This window comes from Dermacentor albipictus, chromosome 1 (assembly GCF_038994185.2).
Source record: "Dermacentor albipictus isolate Rhodes 1998 colony chromosome 1, USDA_Dalb.pri_finalv2, whole genome shotgun sequence".
NCBI classification, from domain to species: Eukaryota; Metazoa; Arthropoda; class Arachnida; order Ixodida; family Ixodidae; genus Dermacentor; species Dermacentor albipictus.
Genome location: NC_091821.1, coordinates 260,218,761 through 260,231,356, shown reverse-complemented (window position 1 = coordinate 260,231,356; position 12,596 = coordinate 260,218,761). Strand labels below are relative to the sequence as shown.

The window sequence follows — 12,596 nt, the reverse complement described above, 5'->3', positions numbered from 1 at the left end:
GAGATGCAATTGTTGCGAGTACCAGCAAGGACGTCCTTTCACATTAACCATCGTCATTCCGTCGTAAGGGGCCACATACTAGCTATGAATTATTTCTCTCTTCGTGCAGTATCACAATGAAACGCCCTGATCGATGCCAGAGTTTCATGCTCTGATCGCAAAGCATGTTGTAGCGTAATGTATCATGAACAATAATAGAAAAGACATGGGAAAGAACGCAATAAAGTTAGAGAGGCTAGAAAGAGATGATACGACCTGTGAATAACAGATGCCTTTTCTTACTACGTCGTACAAAAAATGACTTTAACTACAAGTGATTTCCCACATGACGTGAGGTGACCAAATCCCGGCAATAGAAAGAAAGAAAGAAAGAAAGAAAGAAAGAAAGAAAGAAAGAAAGAAAGAAAGAAAGAAAGAAAGAAAGAAAGGAAGAAGGAAAGAAATTAGAGCAGGTAGGTCTAGGAATGTGCCCTTGTTACCGCATCACTGGCGCAGCCTAATCACTCACAATATTACACGTTCTAAGCATGGCTGAGATACGCGATTTTTTTTTTTGTTGATGGCGTGCTGATTTGTCTGCTCTTTTCAAAAGTTATTTGCTTCAAGCACCAAGCGCGCTTAAGAGTCGGTAAAGCGCCTGAGCAAAGTACATTTTACAAAGTCAGGTAGGCACCCGCAATTTTTTGCAATCAACTGATCATCGCACTTCCGCCCTTGCTTCGCACATTGTACACGTGCTCAATCAGCCATGCGTTGCGGCACCTCCCAGTCTATCGTGCATAAAAGTGACCTCACGACAAAGGCACCTACTGAGCACTTCCCAATCGCACTGCTGCAGGGGCCTTGAGCCTCTTTCACAAACGTCCAAACCTGTGAGAAATCTACTTCAACACCCACTTTTTCGTCCTTGTCTCTGTGCACGATTGATGCACTGTTTCCCATGGCTGCAACGATGAATCCGATGGATGGATGGATGGATGGATGGATGGATGGATGGATGGATGGATGGATGGATGGATGGATGGATGGATGGATGGATGGATGGATGGACGGACGGACGGACGGACGGACGGACGGACGGACGGACGGACGGACGGACGGACGGACGGACGGACGGACGGACGGACGGACGGACGGATGGATGTTATGAGCATCCCTTTTGGAACGGGGCGGTGGGTTGCGCCACTAAGCTCTTGCTATTATACTGCCTAATGTCGTACCTAAATTAAAACAAGAAAAAAAAACACTATGAACTCCCGCAACCAAATTTCCTGACCCTCTATGGTAAACTTTGCTTTTGTACGTCTCCGTTTTTTGGCGTTTCCCTACTTTTCTTCCACCAATCTTCCAATCGCCCCTTACTAATCTCTATTGTGGACCTGTTTACTTTTCCCCTGCTCTCGCTGAACCCAAGGGCTTCAAGGAGGCCAGTGGTGCCTAAATCGAGCGCTGGGCAGACGTCTTCACATTCTAAAAAAACATGCTGTGTCGTTTCCCTATCTTTACTGCAGCAAGCACATGCTTCTTCTTCCTTCTAATATCTCGCTTTATATGTGCGTGTTCCAAGGCGTCCCGATCTCGCTTCGAAAAGTAATGAGCTTTCCTTTGAGTTATTACAAATTGTTTCCTTCCTAATTTCGCATTTTCCTCTCAAGTAGTTACTCATGGCAGGTTTCCTTTCCATTGCCGCCACCCATGAGATTATCTCAGCCTCTCTGACTTTCCGCTTGACATTCTTTGCTGCTGTATTGCTCATCCGACAGGTCGCATACTTGCTGGTAAGCTTCCTAGTTCTTTTTCTCCACTGTGAATCAGTGTTTTTCCTGTACAGATACCTCAACACCCTCCCAGACCATTTACTTTCTTCCATATTCCTGAGTCGTTCTTCATGATCAATTATACTGCGAGCTTCCCTCACTTCAAAACTAGTCCATCCCATATCACCCTGCACAGCTTTATTTGTAGTCTTCCTTGAGCGCCCAGTGTGAGGCGTCCCACTGACCTTTGGTTCCCATCGAGTCCTGCTTGTATCCCTGATTTCAAGCACAACCGACTAACCCAAAGTTGCGTCCTCTGCAGTAGCACTGGAGAAAAATTCATCGAATATAAACTTCCATTGGACTACACACATCAAATGTCGTAAGTGAAGCATTTTCTCGCTTGCTTCCGTGATTTATTACGCTGGTAAATATCAGGTAAACGTTTATAATATGTTCATCCTTTTATTCTGTCTATTTTATTTTACTTGCAGTTCCTTGAAGATTTAAACGTCATCTTAGTCGTCATTTTTCTATTTCCTTAGTCATCTTATTTCACTGATGCTGCCGCTACCCATCTGTTTGTAAGAACTGTGCCCCGAAGGAAAGATGCAGTCACGCTACTGCTTCAAGAGGCGTGCACGCGCTGGCAATGTGGTACCGCAGGTGTATCGCCAGGCACTCACCGACCTGTCTTTCCTAAACGTGTGCCCCAAAGAAAAAGAAGCAAAACAGGGTGTGTAGGACCAGACAAAATAAGAGTTCCTGAGCGGCAGCCTTTTACACGAAGTGCCTCGTGGATATTGTATGAAGGTGCCTGTAATGCAGGCGTTATTGCATTTATGCACCCTATTTCTACGAATGGCCTCCGCCAGGCGATGTTCTTTTACTGCCTTTAAAATAGCGGCGATTTCTTGCTCAGCACTGAGTTGGCCGAACTCTTACAGAAAAATAAAAACAAAAAAATTGAACTTGTCATCAATACTAAAGCCAATTTTGGTATACGTTCCCTGTCACCAGGAGCGGGACTCGCGTCACCATGCTTTGGACGTTCATCGCCAGAGCGCACACTCCTGGGAATCAACTTCTATATCGCTCTCTCTTTCTCTTTTTTTTTAAAATCCTAAGTCAGTGAACGATTCTCGCCTAGCGCACATTTTATGCCTGGCTTCAGAAGTCATCACTGCCTTCCAGGAAACGGACTCTAGCCTCTTTACTGGAACGTTCGCGAAGCAAAAAGCTGCCATGCGCACAGCCACAGAGACAAATAATGAAATGCCCAAAGGAAAAGAAAAAAAGGAATTAAAAGTGTAAAATCGCGCGGATAGTAAGCGAACGAACGAAACGACAAGCCCTGCGCTTGACCCCACCCGTGAGTGGGCGAAGTGAGGAAAAGTAGTAACACAGAATGCCGCACACTGAGAACGACCTCGCAGGCAGACGGAACGCGGAAGTGTAAAACCAGAAAGCACAGCCGTTCTAACGAGAACGCTCGCAGCTGATGCGACGCCAGCCGGTCTTCTTTTGTGGGTTTCCGGGTACGAGGAAAAGCTTTCTGGGCATTAGCGTCGAGCGCTGCATGGCGCGCCTGTGAGAACAGAGTGGCGTTGCCGTTTTCAGTGCGCAACGTCCGAGAGCGAGCTAGGGCGGACAGGCTGCACTGGCGGGAAGCTAAGAGCCGCGCGCATATGCGTATACCTCGTCTCTAAGTGGGGAACGGGTCTCCCCTCTTCAGTCCGGTGCACAGAATCTTGGGCGATGGCGCGGTTACCCATTGCGTATGTCGAAGGAGGGGCACGGCTCGCCGGAGGAAAAATACCGTCCGTGTCAGCTTTTCTAGGGCGCGCCAGTACACGAAGGTCCTTTCCAGTACCATCCGTACACGCACACTGCTGATGCTCGTTCGTTGCAGCGCATATACGCGGAATGTCGTTTTCCCCAATGCGATGATATCTGCGCACTCATGTACCTATAGTGCTGCACTGATCAGCTGTGCGCGATCAGACAGAGCTCTCAATAGTGCGTCTTGTCCCCGTTCTTTTTTTTTTTTAACTAAGTGCGTGCGCAGAAGTTCCAGTAGTTGAAGAATGGCTTTTGTGCCAATGTAACGGCATCCTATTTTTGCGTGCGTTTGCAGCCATCAACGCACGTTTGTTCTTGTGCACGTACACGACGCTCTTCGACTCGTGGGACTCATTTTTTTCATCCCCGCCTCGACGAGCAATCTCTATACAGGATGCAAGCCGACGGCAGTCGCGGCAAATGTAGGTCAACTCGCAGGAGAATAAGCCGCTCTCACCTTCGAGACGGCGCCGAGGATGCGTCTGATTGTGGGCGAGAGTGTTTTCGCTAAGGCGGGCGAGCCACACGAACGGAGTTGGCTGAAACGCCTCCCTTATTTGAATACTGCGTCACCGTTATCTGCATGCTCGTCGGTCTTATTTGAATGCGGCGCGGTGTGGAGAAAGACTGTCAGAACGGCTTCACGAAAGATCTTCCCTTTTTGCGTCCTGGTGGCGCCACGCGGGCTGCAATGGTGGAGGACATTAAGATTACAAATGCGCCGCGCACGTCGGAGACGAATGGAGCGCGTCAAAGCGGCTCTAGATTTCGGCGCGCGCAAGAGTGAACGAAGTGGGCGAGCATTCGGTCCCGTAACAGATTTAGGCGCAAGCTGCTGGCGCCGCGCACTGGGGGCCACCGTGGGGTGCCTGCGTCTCACAGCGAAGAAAAAGATAGCAGAGCGCGCTCCTACAGCAGCGTGACGTCAGTGACAGCGTGCCAACTTCGCACCAGTGCCTGCCTCACTCCGCGGTTCCCACGTCCCATGCAATTTCCTGATGTCTGCCGTGGTTCGCCGCTTTCGCACCCAGCGGGCTAGCGGAGTGTTGCCATGACGCGAGCGACGCCAGTCTCATTTCTTCGCGTAGTATCCATGCGTCGTGAAAATCTGGTGCAGTTTGCCTTCTTCAGTGCGTACGTATGTACTTACACTTTGTCGTATAAGGACTTACTTTTTTTTTTCTAACGACCGTATCGGCGCCATTCGTTTAGCCCCTTTTTTTCGACGAACTAAGACAGGATCAGTGCGGTAACGAGCTTTTCCAGGTCTTGTGCTGCCATCCCCTTTTCCCGTCCTGTCTTTCGAAACTCCCTTGTTCTTAATTTAGACCGGCAGTGTTCCTTTGGACCTGGTTTTGGACTATAGTTCAGTATAAATGCGAGAGCATGCAATGATGCGATTACATTATAAACGCAGGTATCTTAATTTATCCTCCTGATCACTTCAACCGGTTCAACATTACGTGTTGTGGCGGTATGAGAAAAACAAGTCGCAGTTGCACTTCTCCCGCAGGTATTGGGTTCCTTTCTGGCGATTGCAACGACATTCGTTCCTGGTGCTATCCTGAAAGCGTCAAGAACTATATGTATGATTACAATAAACCTATGACGGTACTGATGAGTTCGTGGCTCAGTCAGCCGGTGGACGGGGAGGCCGGGGTTCTACTTACGGCTGAATCAGTATAATGCACGTAAAGTTTGCTATCAGCTGTTACAAGACAGCCAGTGATGAATGATCTGTGGCGAGACTGCGTTATCGACAATTCTTTTCTAAATTAGCTGTAGACGATACCCGACTCCCCTTAGTCTGCATGCTTGATAGAAAACTGCTTTAAACAAAATATATGCATATCATGCCTGAAGATAAGCGATATAAGTAGCGCATGATAGAATGTCACATTTTACGACTTGTATTCAGAGTCAATTTATCACACGCGAATGACAGTTATTGTGAGCCAAAGCACAGGGCGAGCTACAATGAGCAACCTAATGCGCCCGCTTTGATGGTAATACCCTCTGCTGCAGCGTTGGATAAAAGAGAAGAAAAAAACCGTGACCCCAGTGAACCTGATTCGTTTGCCTCGATCACTGGGAACAGCAGTTTTTAGCTCCTGATTCGTCGACACGCATAGTGAACCACACGTGATGTTAACTCCCAGTACTCCTGCAAACTTTTCTAGAGAGCTTTGGTTGCCTCTAAATAACTTATTCAACCTCAGGGCAACAGGGGCTCACATGCCATCTGATAGAGCATAAAGCTTCCAAGCAGCCGGACAAACGCCTTAGAGGACTGTGCCATCCATTTGCAAGCCTGCAGGACATGGAAGACACGCCTGTTTAGAGAGCCCGCCATGACGCGGTCTTTACTGAGCTCACCTTGATTCGCAGCAGAAAATAAACGTTACGTATTTCTGAACCGGTGCTAGCCGGAGGTCTGCAATCAACTCAACTTTAACATGAGAGGAAACAATATCCGCAGCCATCGTCGCGTGAACTCAAGGTTTACAGGTAAAGGCTGTAATATCGGGTATAATTAAGCTTGTAATCAGCATATCCAAGTTAACCTGCTTAACAATCCGGGTCCTTTATGCACAATATTTCACTGACGTGTAAGCGCCGTCGATGATGAGCCATCATCGCAGTGGTTATCACGGCGATCGCTATCATGAGTGGCGAGTGCCCGCGGCCGATGAGAAAACGCTCTTACGTTAGAGAATTTTTGTGAATAGTGGCCTTGCTCACCCATTCGTGCCATATATTTTGTCTTTAGTATGGTGAACAGCGCACACGTCGGCAGTGAGACAGCGAGAAGTGATCTGGGAAAGGCAGGAAGGTTAACGAGGCTGAGTCCGGTTGGCAACCCTTCACTGGAAGAAGTGGGGAAAGGGAACGAAAAAAGGAATAGAAAGAGAGAGGAAACGTTTGTCGTCGTGTCACTCACAAGCGGCCATATAGATTGGCGGATCTCGCGAAACGCAGCAGTGGTTTACTGGCTTTGTAATGCCACAGACGCATATAAGTCACGCTCCCAGGATCTTCTGTTGTGGAAAAGGCGTGTCCCCTAATTTCACCTAAAGTGGTTCACAGGACAAGCATGTGACTGGAAAAATAGACATGCAAACAGGTCAGATGCCCTGACTATCTATACTGATTTTTATTCAGAGCCGCACACGACACTATACGATAAGTGTGCAGGTGGGAAGCCCAGCGCCATCTAAAGCGAGTTGTACGAGTGAGAAATCATCGCGTTGTCTTTGGGCACTTCCGTCGCCATTCCACAAACACGCGGCGCGTGAACTGGTGTCCCATTATGGGGCCTGGCATGCAGGGAAGCGAGACGTCGGTCGTGCTTTCACGCAAGCTGCGCGGACCACTCCCGCACGCGCGCACGCTTGGCGGGGCGCGGGCCTCCGGACGAGGGCCAGCTATCGCCTTTCACGCGCGCCGTCAATGCGCACACGAATTAAGATCCACGGAGAGATCGTGGCCGCTTGTCCTTGATAATCGATGCGTGAATGGGCAGTGCGGCCGCTGTCATCAGAGCCGATGGCGGTTGCATAAACTGCAGTATGCGATGGAGTGGCATTGTCATATCGTTTTTTCCTACAGAACTAACCTGGGTGTAGCACGCCACCGTGCCGCTGCCTCCGGAGGTGCTAAATGAAGCGATTGAAATAGCAATTATCGTCTTTCATTGCCGGCAGTAATTGCGCAAGCCGTGAAACTGGAGCCCACAACACAAGTTCGTTTCTTTTTCCACCGGTCCGGGTAGTGAGCAAGACGACTTAAGACCCGCCGAGTTGGGCAGATGGATAACAGCCCGTGCGGAACGAGTCGACGAAACGTAAGGACTCTCTCAGAGCTCTTCCGAGAAAACGAGTAGGCAGACGTGACCATTCTACGTCGCAGTTGAGGGGAAAAAAAAGAAAAAGGAAAATGGAAAAAAAAATGAAAGTCGGTTTGTGCGGAAGAATTGAGCCCAGAACTTGAGACACCCCGAGGAAGACGCCTTAAGAAGCCATAATTACGCTTTTCCCACTTTTTTTTTCTCCGCCTATCTCTCCGGTAGAGGGCCTCAAGAAAGTGAGTGGATTATGTGTACGGGGCAAAAAAGAAAAGAAAAGTGAGTGGTGGGAGAACTTGTGTTCAATTTCTTCAAAGTTAGCCTCTTGAAATCAGATGATGGTCAGTCGTCCCCTTACGAAGTGAGTCATGAAAGATGTTGAAAAGAAGACATCCTTTGGCGAATATGTTTTATTGTTGGATACATTCCCCTGCTTAATGCGTCGGGGAAGTCTCTCGTCGTGTCTTTAGCTATTGGTTGTGATTTTCTTTGTTGAGCACACGGTTATATTCATCAGTGCTCTTGTCACCTCACCACGCGTATGATATGCGGAAATGCTAACTCTACCGATTGGGCCAGTAACCAATGATCGGAAGCTCACCGTCTATTTTCGAGACGACACTGATGTCAGATCCTGAACTGATGGTAAGGTAAACGAGAATATATCGTTTGAAACATGTCTCATTCTAGAACAACGGAATAAAATGCAATACTTATCCTTTGCTTTGAGATACGAGAGCTCTCTGTTACTTCGTAATAAAGGAATCCTGGCCTTCATCGAGGCTTTACAAGCTCACGGCGCTAGAGTTTTAGCGCGGAACCAAAAAAAAAAGAAGTTTCTAGCACACAGCAAAATAGCTGTCGATAATACGAGCGTCTACTTGTAATCGCTCACTCTGGCTTAAAGAAAACATTGGAAACATGGGTATAAACGAATATGAATCTCATGACTGGGGTTGAAGATGCCGGAAAAGAGTGCATCGATAACGCTAATCGAATGCACAGGTATAACTGTGCAAGATGCATCGTTAGATAAAGAAAAGGACAGGCAGGTAGGTCAACCTCATTGCACTCGGTGCTCGACTCTACGCTGGGGGAGGGGGAAGCGGAATAAAAACACAAAGGAGAAAGTAAAGGGATAGCAAGTGATGCGCGCGGACTCATAACAGCGTTAAGCGCGCATTTAAAGGGGGTGTGAGGATTGGGAGGTCAATCCCACCGTTCGTAACCAGTTGTTAAGATTGGAGTCGGGCATGAATTAGATGGTAGCTGGCCCATGCCGTCGTCCAACTTATCCATGCTGAGGACGTTGTTGAAGGGAAGGACTGCTTCTCATCGAGAACGATGATAATGGGTTTATTTACAGTATCTACATAAGGACGTTGCAGTTCATCAGTCTAGCATGACTGCGAGAGAAAGTACCACTGAGCAGCCGCACAACAGCGGTTTATAAACACTCGGTCCTCCCTCGATCCCTAGGTGAGGGAAACGTTCGATCAGTAGACGAGCCACCTTTGAGTGGGAGGGCTTCCGCACCGGTTTCACGGACCCCACCGAGGGCAGACGGACTTCGCAGAACTCGGCGCTTACGTCGGGAACGGTGCGTGGGAAGTGGCCTCCAAAGAAGTTACATCGGGACCTCCCTTGCTAACGGCAGACCGGGTCGGTGGTGGCGTGTTCAGTCACAAAGCCTGGTTCGTCGAACTCATCTTGGCTATCCCGCGACGGAGAGTCGAGGACGCGACGTATTGTCCTCCGGACACAGTAGACTAAGTGATGCCGTTTGGCTAGATGATGATGGTGGCTTTCCAGGAAAAGTCGATGTCGCGCTCGCACCTGGCTGGCAAAACTTGCACCTCTGCAGGCCGTTCTCAACAGGGATCGCTCAGGCCAGTCGTCTTTTAAAACGTGTGGCAGGGCTGTGGTGGTTTTCTGCGCACATGATGGTCGAGTTTGTCACGGAGGTTGTGCGCAACGTTTGTTAAGACCGGCATGTCACTAAAGACAGCGCTTAGGCTGAATTTAAATATATATCGTCCGCAGACTATGGTTTGATGCGTCTGATACGGAAAAATATAACACCGCTATAGCAGCTAGTCTGGGGCGTCCATGGATTTGTTGGTACTCGAACCGCGTCACACTCGTCCGCAGACTGAATCCGCGATCCGTTCCGCCATGTGAATCCAACTTTAAGCGTCATCGTGCATGCTATAGGCAGCAGAAGCAGCAGTAACAACAACAACAAAATAATTATGAAAGGAAACACGAGCTCCTAAGTCTGTCCCCAGAAAGCGGCAGAATATTTCGGCGACAAGTTAATTTTATTGAAGTGATAAAAGCGTAAAACGATAGTCCTCTATGATAATCATTTCTTTCTTTTTTATTTTCTGGATGAGCGCTCACCTCTATTTCCGCTGGGTGAAACCGGCAAGAAAGCATTCGTGCACCCGATCCGTATTGTTTCCTCAGGTAGCCTGCCGCCCATGCCAGCGGGAAAGCTTCTCGATTTTAGGTAGTGAAATATACGCGCCTCTTGCCAATTCGTCAGAATTCGTGACTGACGCTAATTCGTCAGAAGCCTTATCGCGTTTCACTTTCTGAAAGAAAAGCCATTGCCGAGCAGGCCGAATAAATGTTACGGAAAGGAGTGATCCAGGAATCATGTAGCCCCTGGGCTGCTCCTGTGATTCTAGTCAAGAAAAATACAACTCATGGAGATTCTGTGTGGACTATCGCCGCCTAAACACCGTCGCAAAGAAAGGCGTGTGCCCCCTACCACGAATATACGACGCCGTCGACTGCCTCCACTCCGCGTCGTATTTCTCCTCTGTCGATTTACGGTCAGGATACTGGCAAATTCCAACGCACCCCTCAGACAAGGAGGAGGCAACCATCGGGTCAACTCATGGTTTCTTTGAGTTCAACGTTATGCCCTTTGGCTTATATAACACTCCAGCAACATTCGAGCGATTTATGGATACCGTGCTCCGCAGACTCAAATGGGGAATTTGCGTGTGCTCTTTAGACGACGTCATTATCTACAGATGGACATTTCGCGAGCACAATCAGCGCCTGTCGGTCGTTCTTGATTGTATCCAGCAAGCTGACCTCATTGTAATCTCGAAGAAATGTCATTTCGGCGAGCATAAAGCACCCGTACTAGGCTTTCTGGTCGACAAAGACGGCATAGGCCATACCCTGAAAAGATAGCAGCGGTTCGCGACTTCCAACAGCCACACACGGAAAAGATCTGCGAAATTTTTTCGGTTTTTGCTCATATTTCCGGCGCTTTATCAATAATTTCGCACAGCTTGCCTCTCTTCTCACGTCTCTCCTTCAAAAAGACTTGTGTACTGCTGACTACGAGTCTGCGTTTCAACAGCTGAAATTTTTGCTGACTTCTGGACCGGTTCTGGGGCCTTTTGATCAAGAGGAGTCAACTGAGCTGCATAGTAACGCCATCGGTGTGGGTGTTGGCGCTGTGCTTGTACACATCTGCGGTGGGCGTCAGCATGTCATTGCCTATGCTAGTCGGATACTTACAAAAACGGAGAAAAACGACGCTTTACTGAACTCCAGTGCCTAGCAGTCGTCTTCACCACTCAGAAGTTCCGTCCGTATCTACACGACCGAGCATTCACGATAGTAACTGACCATCATTCACTCTGTTAGCTCGTTGGGCTGCGCGACTCGTCTGGCCGGTTGGCCCGCTGGGCTTTGCGCCTTCAAGAGTACAGCTTTTCCGTCAACTACAAGAGCGGACGATGTTACATGTATGCTGATTGCCAATCCCGTCTCCCTTAGCCGCACAATAAAGCTGATGATGATGACTTCGATGACTACCTACTTTCCATCTCTTCCGACTTTCCAGATCTGAGTACCGTCGAGAGCAAGCAACGTTGCAACCGTATACCTTGAAATCTCTACGGGCAGCTGCACGTGAGCCAGCAGGAACAGCACCGTTTAATTTTCGTAATGGTTTGCTGTACAAAAACAATTTCTCGGCTGATGGTCCTCCATTGCTTCTAGTTGTGCCCGAAAACCGGCGCCCTGTTGTCCTTCGTTCTATGCACGACGATATCATGCCCGGGCACCTTGGCATCGCACGCACACCGTACTTCCTCTTTCTCTGCCTCAGTCGCGCAGTGCGTATATATATATATATATATATATATATATATATATATATATATATATATATATATATATATATATATATATATATATATATATATATATATATATATATACAGCAGCATTAGCTTTCTGAAGCCCACTTAGCAGAAACGATTCTTATTATGCGGCCGATTCATGCAATATAAGGACGAAAACACTTCCAATACTTCAGCTTACTATAACTGCCTAACACAGAACCTATATGATTACGAAAGACTCCGATGTGAAAAAGTTACAACAATGCAGTCAAAGAAGTGGTTTCGAAATTACAGCAACAGATATCGTGAAAACAAAAAGAAACTAAGTGCATTGAGGAACGGTTCGCCTTTTGAAATAATTAGCTTACGCGTGACATTTGTATTTTTCTTTGCAGCGAAGGAAATCTTCGTTATTTCCCAACATTTGCTTATTTAATGAGGAATTTAAAGGGCGTTTCATTTGACAGTAGAGCGTTTGGAGCTAAACTGAATAACCTTCATCTTCTTGCTTTGCTTATCTGCGCTTGTCACCAGGAAAGAAGCTTGTCTTTTCATAGCTATATAGTCGGTAAACAGAAATACCTGCGCAACGTCTGACATGTAGGTACGGCTAATCACTCCTTAACCACCGTGGTTGCTCAGTGGCTGTTGTGTAGGGCGGCTGAGCACGAGGTCGGGGGATGGAATCCCGGCCACGGCGGCCGCATTTCGATGGGGGCGAAATGCAAAAACACCCACGTACTTAGATTTAGGTGCATATTAAAGAACCCCAGGCGGTCGAAATTTCCGGAGTCCTCCACTACCGTGTGCCGCATAATCGGAAAGTGGTTTTGGCACGTAAAACCCCATAATTTTTTTATTACTCCCTCCGACCGGCATCACAGAGCTTGAGTGCCGCAGTGTGATTTTTAATCTTTCGGCATAAACTACCATCAAACACGGGTTCGTTGCAGGCTCTGCTTAAAAAACTTGCGGGCTGACTTTAATTAACCGGAGATG

The 12,596-nt window shown here is 48.0% G+C and overlaps 1 protein-coding gene across 11 annotated transcripts in view; it reads left to right on the top strand.

The window, feature by feature from the left end:
* LOC135902899 (neuropeptide F receptor-like) overlaps window positions 1-12,596 on the top strand; it is a 424,407-nt gene that overhangs the window by 381,338 nt on the left and 30,473 nt on the right. Inside the window, exon 1 of one of the 11 annotated variants that reach the window (XM_070531294.1) lies at window positions 4,671-4,733. The exons of the other annotated variants lie outside the window; for them this stretch is intronic. The gene's annotated coding sequence lies outside the window, so the exon portion shown is untranslated. Of the gene's footprint in view, window positions 1-4,670; window positions 4,734-12,596 lie in introns of those variants that run through there. 11 annotated transcript variants of the gene reach the window in all.